Below are 13028 nucleotides of genomic sequence, written 5' to 3'. Positions count from 1 at the left end.
AACACCATACTAATACTGTGTTTGACCCCCTTTCGCCTTCAGAACTGCCTTAATTCTACGTGGCATTGATTCAACAAGGTGCTGAAAGCATTCTTTAGAAATGTTGGCCCATATTGATAGGATAGCATCTTGCAGTTGATGGAGATTTGTGGGATGCACATCCAGGGCACGAAGCTCCCGTTCCACCACATCCCAAAGATGCTCTATTGGGTTGAGATCTGGTGACTGCGGGGGCCAGTTTAGTACAGTGAACTCATTGTCATGTTCAAGAAACCAATTTGAAATGATTCGACCTTTGTGACATGGTGCATTATCCTGCTGGAAGTAGCCATCAGAGGATGGGTACATGGTGGTCATAAAGGGATGGACATGGTCAGAAACAATGCTCAGGTAGGCCGTGGCATTTAAACGATGCCCAATTGGAACTAAGGGGCCTAAAGTGTGCCAAGAAAACATCCCCCACACCATTACACCACCACCACCAGCCTGCACAGTGGTAACAAGGCATGATGGATCCATGTTCTCATTCTGTTTACGCCAAATTCTGACTCTACCATCTGAATGTCTCAACAGAAATCGAGACTCATCAGACCAGGCAACATTTTTCCAGTCTTCAACTGTCCAATTTTGGTGAGCTTGTGCAAATTGTAGCCTCTTTTTCCTATTTGTAGTGGAGATCAGTGGTACCCGTTGGGGTCTTCTGCTGTTGTAGCCCATCCGCCTCAAGGTTGTACGTGTTGTGGCTTCACAAATGCTTTGCTGCATACCTCGGTTGTAACGAGTGGTTATTTCAGTCAAAGTTGCTCTTCTATCAGCTTGAATGAGTCGGCCCATTCTCCTCTGACCTCTAGCATCAACAAGGCATTTTCGCCCACAGGACTGCTGCATACTGGATGTTTTTCCCTTTTCACACCATTCTTTGTAAACCCTAGAAATGGTTGTGCGTGAAAATCCCAGTAACTGAGCAGATTGTGAAATACTCAGACCGGCCCGTCTGGCACCAACAACCATGCCACGCTCAAAATTGCTTAAATCACCTTTCTTTCCCATTCAGACATTCAGTTTGGAGTTCAGGAGATTGTCTTGACCAGGACCACACCCCTAAATGCATTGAAGCAACTGCCATGTGATTGGTTGGTTAGATAATTGCATTAATGAGAAATTGAACAGGTGTTCCTAATAATCCTTTAGGTGAGTGTAAACTACGAGTGAATGCTGAGAAAATTAGACACTTCATGCAGTTGAAGGGCTTTAACGTTTAACGGCTACGAATGAATGACGTACAGATCTGAGCCCAGTCAACAAGACACTGCGGTCCGCGTTGTTCAATGGGACCATCAGGCTGTGTGCACAGATGTGCTCGTGAGCTTTTCATACAGTGATATTTTAAGTCATAAGTTTTCTCCTTATGGCACCAGTCCCCAAATGGAAAATATTAATAAAGTTATCTGTACATAATTGCGGTATGTTATTTATATTGTTTTAAAATTATATTTATAAAACATAATGCTGAATTTCACTAATACTCCCGCCAAATAAACCTGCAGTTTTTGCCAGGATAATTTGCGCATGCGCTTCAAAAAAGGGCACAGCTCGACTTAATACATTTTTAAGTATGTTCTTTCATGATATGGTAATCAGTGGCATATTTAGGGAGGGGTGGGGGGGCACAGTGCCATGGCCCCTCTCTCGGGACCATGGCAATTGAGAAAAAGAAAAGTGCAAATGAACCTGCCCTCTCGAGATTCAAACACACACCTCAGACAATCCAAGTTACTGTGTTACCCGCTAGGCCATTTGAGCTGAAATTTCAATGCAGAAGGCTTGATTTATTGTTTTTTTAGGAAGTTTATGTCATATGTATTGTGTTTATATACCATACCAGTTACCACAGCAACAGGGGAGCAAAAAAGGATGGAACCTGGAGGTTCTGCATTGAATTACCGTCAGTAAAACGAGGTGACTGTCAAAGACTCATATCCGCTGCCGTGGATTGATGAGTCACCACCTGGTTCTCCTCCCTCGACCTACAGAGTGGCTATTGGCAGGTGGCCCTGGCCTCAGAAGCACGGGCCAAAACTGCTTTCTCCGTGTTGTGGGCAGTTCTGCATCATTATTATTATTTATTAGCAGATGCACTTGTCCAGTGCGACTTAAAAATTATAAGAGCAATACAAAGTGCAGTAATAGAGTGCAATTCAAGGCATAATACATTTTACAAATTCCAAATTACAGAAGTGTATACGAGATATACAGTAAACCATGCCATTCCGCCTCTGCATCGCCCCCGCCACGTCTGAGTGCCTGATGGAGAAGGTGCTGTCTCAGGTGACATCGACGAAGTGCCTTGTCTATCTAGATGACCCCCTGGTTCACAGGAGAAGCTTCAGCAATACCCAGCCAGAAAAACTGCAACATTGTTAAGCAATAAGAAGAGAGATGTACTTTCTACAACACTGCCTGTTGTGTCTGCCAGTACCAGATTCAGAATATGTGAATAACACCAGACAAGAATCTATGTAGGAGATTGCTCTGAGAGAAATGCAGAGAACCCTTGATATTGTCCCTGCATGTTAGCTGCACCATCAGTGGATGTGCCAATGTCAATACCAAGCTTGTGTAATGTCTGTTTGAGCATCTCTGTGAAATATTTTCCTGTTGATGCTTCACAGTCTAACACAGCAACCAATCGCTCATGGATGGCATCTGTAACATATTTCAAAATTACTGCACATTGGTCTTTTGAGGTGATATCTTGGGTGGTATATATTTGGACTGAAAACATGCCTGCCTGTTTAACCTCATCTGCAATTGTGCTCTTTATAATTTGGCTGATGACATCCACAACTTTAAAGATGACGTCTTGTGAAAGGAAAGTCACAAAAGAGCCTCTGTCCTGTGCCCCAGTGTCATGGTGCTTCTTGCTTTGTTCAATACAAGTGTTCAAGTGCTGTTGAAGGCACATATCATACTTGTTCAAGAGTTTTATCATCTCTAGGAAGTTGTCATAATTGACTGCAGTGTTTTCCAATGTATAATCAGCCTCTGCTTTATCTCCTCTGTAACCACATTTGCCAATGACTTTTGTGACCTCTACTATGCGCTCCATTACCTGGCGCTTTTTTTTTACTTGTTCATAATGTAAAAACATTTGGTTGCCAGTCAAGAGACTTTTCACATCTGCCTTTTTTTAGCCATTAGAAAGTAAGCATCTGCACTATCTCTGTGGGCATTACTTTTCTCATGTTCCTCAATCCTCTGATGAACATGTTTCCATGCATTCATACCTCCCAGGTACAAATGCCATACACACAGAACAGTACAGAGAATTTGTTTTTTCATTGTATGTCAACCACTTGCGGTTGGTTCCATCCTTTCTGTGATAAACTTTTGCTATGTGATGTTTCGGTGGCTGTTCGGAGGATGATAACTGAAAAACATGTCAAGGTCCTTTGACTGAACATGAGCAAAATAATCAAACTTATCAGTCTCTTCATCTACACTAATTGCTTGTGGCTCAGGGACCTTCTGCCTGGCTGCTGTTGGCTCACTAAAGATCAATGTCTCTGTCCCTTTCTTTCTTTTTCTCACTTCCCTCAGCATCAGGCTTATCGATATTAAAACACAATCACATTTCAAATAAGTCAATAGGCTAAAATCACTGAAATTTAATTGAAACAGATAATCAAAAGAAAAAAACCCTGAACTGAATAAAAAATAATTCCTTCAATGTAAGTCACTTTGGATAAAAGTGTTTTCCAAATGCATGCATGTAAATGTACTATATAGTCACTGTACCTTGAGTTGCTCGTTTGTCGTCTTGAAAACTTATCTGTCAGTTTGGCACATTTCGCCGCGTCATCCTCCAATGGCTTTCTTTTTTTAAGCTGGGTTTTTCACCTCCTGTCACCTTTTTACCATCCATTTTATCCTTCCCAAAATTAGCTCACGGCATTGGCAACGACCTGGGTACATGCGCTTGTGTTTGAAAAAGAGAGCGCATGCGCGCACTGACAACACAAAACGGCACTTTTTAATGCACGGTCTGATCATGCGCTGATTTAAATTAAAATCTAGTGTAATTAGCTTAGTTATCAGTCACACAGTAACTTACCACATACGCGTTTTTCTGTGTGTGTGAAAAAAGAAGAGAAAGCAGGCAAGTCTGCCGGCCCAATTTATGAGCGGGCAGAGTGGCCACCGGGAATTCTCCCAATTCTCCCGATGGCCACTCATTTAGCAGCCTTTATCCCAATAGGAAAAATACCAGCAGGATAAAATGGGTCACAACAGCTCCCCCTATATGCAGTACCACCATCCGTGCCTTAAAAATATAACCCCAGATGCATAACTTAATCCACACTATACAAAACTCCCATATGTAACTCCATATGACACACACAACAGTAAGTGGTGATTATAAATACACAGGAACATAAAATACAAATCAAAGTAGACGGCTATATTGGTTAGATACTCATTGCTAGATAACTTCAGGAAATCAAGCAGTTTCCATTAGAATCTTTTGTTGTTCTTTGGTGGAAAATAATTCACCTAATTAACTTTCTTAATATGTTTTTCTCAAGTTGATCCCATCAAACTTGCTCTTAAAATAAAAGCACAAACATTTATTTTATATACTGTAGTGATCTGGGGCTGGGAAAAGCCTGTTCGAATAAAGTTCTTGTTGGTTTGCAACCTGCGCCTCCTCCATTATTTCTGCACAGCGTGGTGGAACTGCAACTAGAGCCGAGAAAAGCGCTGCTCATTACATTGGTGTGAGAGTGGGATATTCGAATCCACGCTGCTTCCATCCTCTGGAATGAAAATGGATTCGCTACGCGCAGCAAGGAGAGAGAGCCAGTGGAAACCTTACTCATGGGAGGGCCCTGAGGACAAATTGGGGTGGTTCAGGCTGTGGTTTAGCAGGATTGTCCAGTTGCCCGGACAATCCGATATGGAGTTCCTCAAGAAGCTCTGGAGAGCCGCTCGACCTAGCCTTCCCCACAGCAAGCACAGAGCAGACCGCAAGATTAGTCCGGGCGCAGCTTTAAAGGGGCACCAGCGACGAGCCCCAGCTAGAGGAAGATGAAGAGCCAGAGACTGGGGACCAGCGGTGAAGAGCCAGAGACTGGGCTCCAGGGACCGCAGACCGGCGGTGAAGAGCGCCCGAGGCAGGCAGCTGCTGAGCTATGGCTCATTGCCAAGGAAGAGCAGGGGAGCAGCGCAATGCGCACTCGCTGCAACCTGGCTATGACGACGAGACGCCACCGGAAGATGCCGACGCAATGCAGAAGTGCCGAGAGCAGCTGGCGACGCCGCGAATCGCACTCTGGCAGCTCATTCTACGTGCCCAAAAGAAGGGCACAGCGAGAGAGCAGATGGGTGGTGGCCGACTAAAGGCACCACCCCAGTGGCAGATGGTGGTAGCCCATGCGAGGGGTCCACACAAGAGTAAGGTGAGTGGAGTCCGAGAGGGGGGCCCACTCCAGCGGCAGATGGGAGTCTCCTGTGTGGGGGGATTTGACCCAGCGTGGCAGCGGTGTCTGATGCAGCAAAGGGCATATGCGCAGGCCACCAAGATCCAGAGAAAAGAAGAGATCAGAGGCTGTGGAGGGGTGTGCAGGCTCAGGTTGGCCCACACAGAGAGAATTGCCCTACCTACTTCGGCATCAGAACCGTGATCGGAGCCAGGTTTCCCAGCCTCAGCCCGGACAGTAGGGTGGGGGTGATTGCCTGGGTAAGCCCGGACTCTGGGGGGGGCAATATGGAAGGACATTGACTGGGTCCGGAGAGGGGGTAAGTATGGCCACCTCTACGTCGATGCGCAGCTGAACTTTGCCCCATGTTAGCTGTCCGCATCTCCAGGCTCCAATGCAGCCACAGAGGGACAGTCACCAAATCAGGACTTTTATTAGCTTTTTCCTCAGGGGCGAGGAGCTAAGGGGGTGGGCAGTGTAGTGATCTGGGACTGGGGGGGTCATGTGGGGTATGTGTATGTGTTACTTCCTGTTAGGCAACTGGTGTTTAGTTACTTCCGGGGGTCAGGGGTTGGCCCTGCACAGGAACACGGGGGGCGTCGTGATTGGGGGAGCCAGTCACGGGGTGCAAAGTAATAAATAGGGGTGCCCGGTTCCCACGTGGCAGTTTTTTAGGAAGAGTTTAGGAAGAGTTCAGTAGGAGTTGAGTTGCAGTTTAGCAGCTGTTCAGCAGTAGTTCAGAGTTTGAGAGTTTGAGTTATAGTCAGTTAGTGAAGTTGCTCCAGCCTGAGAAAAGCCTGTTCAAGTAAAGTTTCTGTTTGGTTTGCAACCTGCGCCTCCTCTGTTATTTCTGCACAGCGTGGTGGAACCACAACGAGAGCCGAGAAAAGTGGTGCTCGTTACAATACATTGATATGGGTATTTCTTTCCATCAGCTAAAAACAGCCTCAAAACTATTTCACTGTACAAAGGGCATTGTGCAACAACAGGCAAGAAATGAAAATGTGTGGTTATTTTCACCTACCAAGTGGAGTTCAACAAAGCTTCCTGTTACGACTTTAAGTGTTCTCGCTCTGTAAAGAATATTAAGATTACCAAAGGGGCTGAAAATGCCAGCGTCTTTGCGCTGTTTGCTTCTCCTGGTAGGTGAGTTGTTGTGGTTTAATTTTTTTATTTTTTTATTTTTTCCAAAAAAGAATGTATCACTGAACCAGTAACTAGAAACCAGATTATCTTTAGCTACCAATTTATGGTCAATGTCTCCCATCAAAGTATCTTACAATGATGTGACCATGCCATCACTTTATTTTTCTACTGCTTAAGTTGTGATTTGGTCTAAAACAGGGGTTTTCAAACCGGTCCTGGAGTACCCCCTGTCCTGCTGGTTTTTGTTCCAACCTAGGTCTTAATTACTTAACTGAATGCTATATTGCATTGTTAGGTCAATCAAGGATTCAATTAAGCAGTTAAGACCTCAGTTGGAACAAAAACCAGCAGGACAAGGGGTACTCAAGGACTGGTTTGAAAACCCCTGGTCTAAAGTATTAGAGCAGTTGGTGTTTAGTGTTGAATTAAGTCTTCAATTTAGTTTCAAGTGTTCTGTCCTTATGGAGACTCACTCTAGTGTCCATGATGAACCTGTCGCAGGGTGCAGGTAAGGGAAAGTGAAATCATGCAAAAAGTGGTAAATGCCAAACAGCTTTGAAAATGTAATGTGGTAAACTGCTCAAATTAAGGGTGTTTTCACACTTAGCTCATTTCAGACGTTGTAAGTGAACTCAGAGCGGCTGGAAAAATGATCTCAGACCCCTCAGCCCATCTTATGAGCTGCTCTCAGTGCGGTCCATTTCAAGTCCGCCGTGTGGTTCGCATTGTGAACATGAAACGCTCCGGGTTCACTTGCTTTCATAATCACTTTTCTGATTACTGTCTTCTGATAATTTACTGCACATACATAATTCACATGACATACATAATACATAAAGCGACCGTGCACTTCTTATACTAGTGCTTTATTTTAGCATCCACCCTCTGGTATGTTGCAGTACCCATGCTAATAGATAGGCCTATATATTTTATGGTTCATGGTTAGTTTTCCTTTTCTCCACTGTGGAATGTCCATGGTGACCCTCTTGATCGTCTTGGTCCTCTTGATCCCCCTGTCCTTCGTCCTTGGTCAGGCCTGACCCTATGGGCCCATAGGCTTTCTCCTATAATCTAATTCAATATGACTGAAGATGCAGACTTTTCTGCCAGGCCCCTTCTGACTGGAACACAGCAGACTCGTAAGAACTTAACAATTTGGAGGGGGTACTCCAGAACCAGTTTGAAAACCACTGGCATAACATTATAGACCTATTGTGTAGGTCCCCTTTTTGCCGCCAAAACAGCCCTGACCCATCGAGGCATGGACTCCACTAGGCCTCTGAAGGTGTGCTGTGGTATCTGGCACCAAGACGTTAGCAGCAGATCCTTCAAGTCTTGTAAGTTGCGAGGTGGGGCCTCCATGGATCGGACTTGTTTGTCCAGCACATCCCACAGATGCTCGATTGGATTGAGATCTGGAGGAATTTGGAGGCCAAGTCAACACCTTGAACTCGTGATTCATCAGACCAGGCCACCTTCTTCCATTGCTCCGTGGTCCAGTTCTGATGCTCACGTGCCCATTGTAGGCGCTTTCGGCAGTGGACGGGGGTCAGCATGGGCACCCTGACTGGTGTGCGGCTACGCAGCCCCATACGCAACAAACTGCGATGCACTGTGTTCTGACACCTTTCTATCAGAACCAGCATTAACTTTTTCAGCAATTTGAGCTACAGTAGGTTGTGTATTGGATAGGACCACACGGGCCAGCCTTCACTCCCCATGTGCATCAATGAGCCTTGGCCACCTATGATCCCTCGCCGGTTCATCGCTTTTCCTTCCTTGGACCACTTTTGATAGGTACTGACCACTGCAGACCGGGAACACCCCACAAGAGCTGCAGTTTTGGAGATGTTCTGACCCAGTCGTCTAGCCATCACAATTTGGCCCTTGTCAAAGTCGCTCAGATCCTTACGCTTGCCCATTTTTCCTGCTTCTAACACATCAACTTTGAGGACAAAATGTTCACTTGCTGCCTAATATATCCCACCCACTGACAGGTGCCATGATAACAAGATTATCAGTGTTATTCACTTCACCTGTCAGTGGTCATAATGTTATGGCTGATCAGTGTATGTGAAAACACCCTAAAGGCTTTCTTTTGGAGAACTTCTAGTGCAGTGGTGGGCAACCTGCAGCCCACGGGCCACATGCTGCTCAAACTGCATCCACTTGTGGCCCACAACCACCCTCTCCACACAATAATTCACAATACACAACGAAGTAGTGTATTTATGACAACTGCTTATTTTGTATCAATGTGTTACTCCTTTAATACATTGTTGATATGTATATACTGCATTATATTACTCTTTTTTTAATTAAAATGTAGCATTCAAGGCTTGTAATTGTGGTAAAAGTGGTCTTGCAGCCCCCTGATTAATTTAGGTTGCCCACCACTGTTCTAGTCAGACAACCATCGCTGATTTTCACTGAGGTTGCTGGAGTCTTGCTTTTGATTGTTGTTCACTCCTCAGTGATGAATGAATGCCTGATTATACTTATTTTTTCATCCAGTTCTAGGCTGTGTGAAGTCGGCTGACAGAAGAGTAACTGGGGCTGAAGGTGGACGTGTAGAGATTAAGTGTCCATATCAGGATGGTTATCAGTACCGTGTGAAGTACTGGTGTCGTGATTCCTGTGGGAATAAGGATGTTCTGATTAGAACTGGCAAGGCAGACACTGTTGTTACTGCTGGGAGATTCAACCTGATTAACTCTGTCTCAGCAAAGACCTTTACTGTGTGGATGAACAGACTGACACTGCAGGATTCTGGGGTCTATTACTGCGGAGTGGAGGATTGGGGCAAAGACACATTAGAAAAAATACACTTGAGCGTCAGTGAAGGTAGGCTGTCCTTTCTCACAGGTGTTTTTGAATGAACATTATTTTGTAACAAATAATTGTAATACTTTTATAAACCAAAATATATCAGCTGATGTAGGAGATGATGCATATATGAATCACTTAACTGAATTGATTTGTTTGTGAATTGAACACGTGACTGCATTGGTCAGGGTCAGGGTTCCCAGTAATTCATTAGACGCAGACAAACGCTAATATTTTGGTTAGGCAAGGAATCAAATTTTTCTTAATTTTGTTGATCTGTATTTATTTAAATAACAATGCAAACTATGCAATAGCAAATTTGTGATCAACTAAATTGAAAAGTCAGGCTAAAGAAAACTGATTTCACAGTTGATCAGTTGATAATTATGCTACTATTGAAATCAATGCAATGCACACAACACTGACAGGTCTTTTCACATTTTCAGTGAAATTTGTAGTTTTCTTTTATAAAGGAATGAGAACAGATGATCCATTCTACCACTGACAAATAGTTTTAAGCCCCTTTGAATTATAGTCATGTGTTAGTTGGAGTTTATAAGTAAAGTATCTGTGATGTTTCATCATATATTTCTTTGAGCATTTTAAAGTAGCCTTTAAATGGAAGAAAAGCATTATGTAATCAAGCATTATTTATATCTAAGGGACTTCAGTAAATGTATGTGTTAATATGAGAAAGTCATCCCTGTTATTTATTAATACATTAATTATAACTAGCAATGCTAATGACTTTCACAGATCTTGATTAGCACTAATCTTAGACTACTCTACCCAAAATAGCAGTGAGAAGTCTAGTGCTAATGTGGGTCTGTGAACCAGCCCTAACTGTAAAATGGATTCACTGAATTTAGGTCTGGCATGTTCACAATGATGATACAATGAAGCGCCCTGAACCAGTACTGTGTTTGTCTCTCAGCTCCCTCAGTCTCCCTATTGTCCACCCCTGGACCTGTGACTGTAGAGACCACAGTTACTGTCACACCAACCACAGAGATCTCCACCCAGGCTGAAGACAGTGAGTTTATAAGGCTGTAGTTTGATGGTTATTTTTTGCTCAAAATAATTCCTATTTGGTTTCTAATTTGTTAGAAAAGCACTGATGAAACGATAATCACTGAAATGTTTGCTGCTATTGCTTCCACTTGAGCACTTTTGAGAACTTCTAGCACTTTAGACCAGATTCCACAAAGAAATAAAATGTGGTGTCAGTGAAAATATTTGTTTTGTTGACTTTGTTTCTTCCTAAATACAGTGTGTGGATGGGATTTATCGCTCTCTCGTTTCTAATTTGTTGTCATATTAACAGACTTTTCAAACCCAGTATATTGTAAAGTTTTACTATCATAAATCTTCCATTTACTCGTTGAGGCTGTTCTCTTAAAAATATATTTAAAAAAAAACTAATATCAAACATAATATTGCAGCCTTTCTTTTGATTTTTAACCTGCCCTTCAGTGTCTCCTGTAGGAGCCAGCACAGCAGGAGCAGTACATGATGGCAGACGTCCAGGCATCAAAGGTACAGTACGCTATCGCACTAGGATTTGAGCCTCTCACTACAGGGATAGCCAAGTAAAAGCAATGCCCTTTTCTTGCTCTTCTAACTGTTTTTCATAAAGTGAAGACATGTTTATAAAGATCATTGGTCAAATAAATCACACATTTCAGCGTTCTATCTGAATCTGGTTTGTTGCAGAAATATCTATAGTGTCGGGAGCTCTGTCCGGGGTGGGGATCATTGTGTGTTTTGTGGCACTTTTCTTTCTGTACATGAAACGGCGTACAGGTGTACAAGGTGAGTTTCCTTAATCAGGGCTTAAAGGCACAGCGCTATCAGTGCGACTCCCATTTATTTCATAGTGGGAGGCTGGGAGCAGGGTTGATATTCAGCTATTGGTTTCTGTCCTACAGCTCCATTGAATATCAACATAGCAATCTAGTATTGTCCCACAAAGTGTTATGTGTGCCAGTATACCATAATACACTTTGTACACCCTGGTGTGCTTGGTGTCTGCAGCTCAGTCCTGTTTACAACATATTTGACATTTTATACAAATCCTATTTAAAACTAATTTTAACTGTTAATGACCAAGAAAAGCATTTTCTAGAATGTAATTGGGTGTGTTTTATATATCTATAAAATAAGTGTTTTATGCAGGGTTTTCTGACTGTATAAGTAATCTCTAATGTGTGTTGGATTGCACTGAACTGGGAGAAGGCAGTGTGCACTTTGAATTACACCACATTGATAAATTCTGTCTTCTTTCACTGCAGGAGAACAGTGTAGGAGAACAGCCCCAGTACAGGTAAACCAGATCAGTGTCTTAATGCCCCTTTTCTTCTTTTAATAATTTACCTCATTCTGGCTACACTTGTAGATGAGCAATGGTTTAAGCGCACCGTGTGAAATGACAGATTTAGTTTTTCCCTCAAGAGGAACAACGTGCTCAGAAACAAAACAGGTCAAGGTTTTGCAGGAAGTGACTGCGTTCTAGGTAACTATCAGTCTCTGTCAATACCACAGTGTTTTACTTTGCTTTAGTACTTTAGCACACTGTCACTTTCATGGTGAAATATAGCACTATGCACACTGACAGAGCTTTCATTTTATTTAACCTTCATGGTCTGATTTAGACTAACAAGCAACCCAAAGCTCACATCAAATCTGCCAGCGCAGCCCCGGACAGTGCTGTGTATGCCAATGTGCCTTTAACAGATTATCACTAAAAGACCTCTGACACACTCCCCTGACCCAGGACCAGGTATTAACGTCAGTTGTGCTGTGTGATATCTATTATATTTGTTATATTTCAATATTTTTCAGTTCTTGTGCCTGACCTTTACTTTGAAAAGCTAAGTTTGATACATTTCAGTGGAAGGATGTGCTAAAAAGCAGGTTGCTGAAAGCGAGAACTGATTTTAGTAAAACAGGAAAATTACCTTCTCGGCTGTGGTTCTGTTTTCTACCAGGTTGAAGAGGCCAGTCAGTTCACTGAATGACCACAAGAGGGGGCCAGCAGGACACAGACATGGACCCCAGACAGCAACATTGTATTGTAACCCTTACAAAGAAGAGCCGGCTATTGACCCGAATATTGTATTTCTGTACTGATCTTCAATGAAGAAATCATTTCCAGTGTGGATGCACTCCAGTGAACTTGTTTTAACAAGGACCAAGAATCTTGATTTAAAATTAATTAATAAAGTTTAACTTGTTTTTGTTTCAGAAAACACAATCTTCAGTATTCCATTTTTTACATTATCCACATGCCCACACGTGGGTACAACATACATCGTATAAATAAAACTGAAGAACTGCATGTCTGTCCCTGAGTGTCTGTGTGAACAAGGTCACAGTCTCACAGTCTTACTGGGCTACGGTACTGTGCTAGAGTTCAACCGAATTTCCACTCATCTGATCATAATGTCATTCATCTCTTGCCAAAGTACCGTCAGAAACTAAAAAGAGAGAAACCCGCTGTTAAATACATTCAGGCTTGGACAAAGGACTCAGTTGAAGAGCTGAGGGGTTGTTTTGATGCTACTGAATGGGATTTAT

The 13028-nt window shown here is 43.1% G+C and overlaps 1 long non-coding RNA gene across 1 annotated transcript; it reads left to right on the top strand.

Moving 5' to 3' along the window:
- The first annotated feature begins 10394 nt into the window (after positions 1–10394).
- On the top strand, positions 10395–12632 carry LOC136750537 (uncharacterized). The gene is made up of 4 exons (XR_010816887.1): positions 10395–10485; positions 10926–10988; positions 11744–11775; positions 12440–12632. It is a non-coding gene; the product is annotated as an uncharacterized LOC136750537 (long non-coding RNA).
- The last annotated feature ends 396 nt before the right edge of the window (positions 12633–13028 follow it).

Source organism: Amia ocellicauda, chromosome 5 (genome assembly GCF_036373705.1).
Source record: "Amia ocellicauda isolate fAmiCal2 chromosome 5, fAmiCal2.hap1, whole genome shotgun sequence".
NCBI classification, from domain to species: domain Eukaryota; kingdom Metazoa; phylum Chordata; class Actinopteri; order Amiiformes; family Amiidae; genus Amia; species Amia ocellicauda.
The sequence above is the reverse complement of the archived record's forward strand: the minus strand, read 5'-3'. Positions and strand labels throughout refer to the sequence as shown.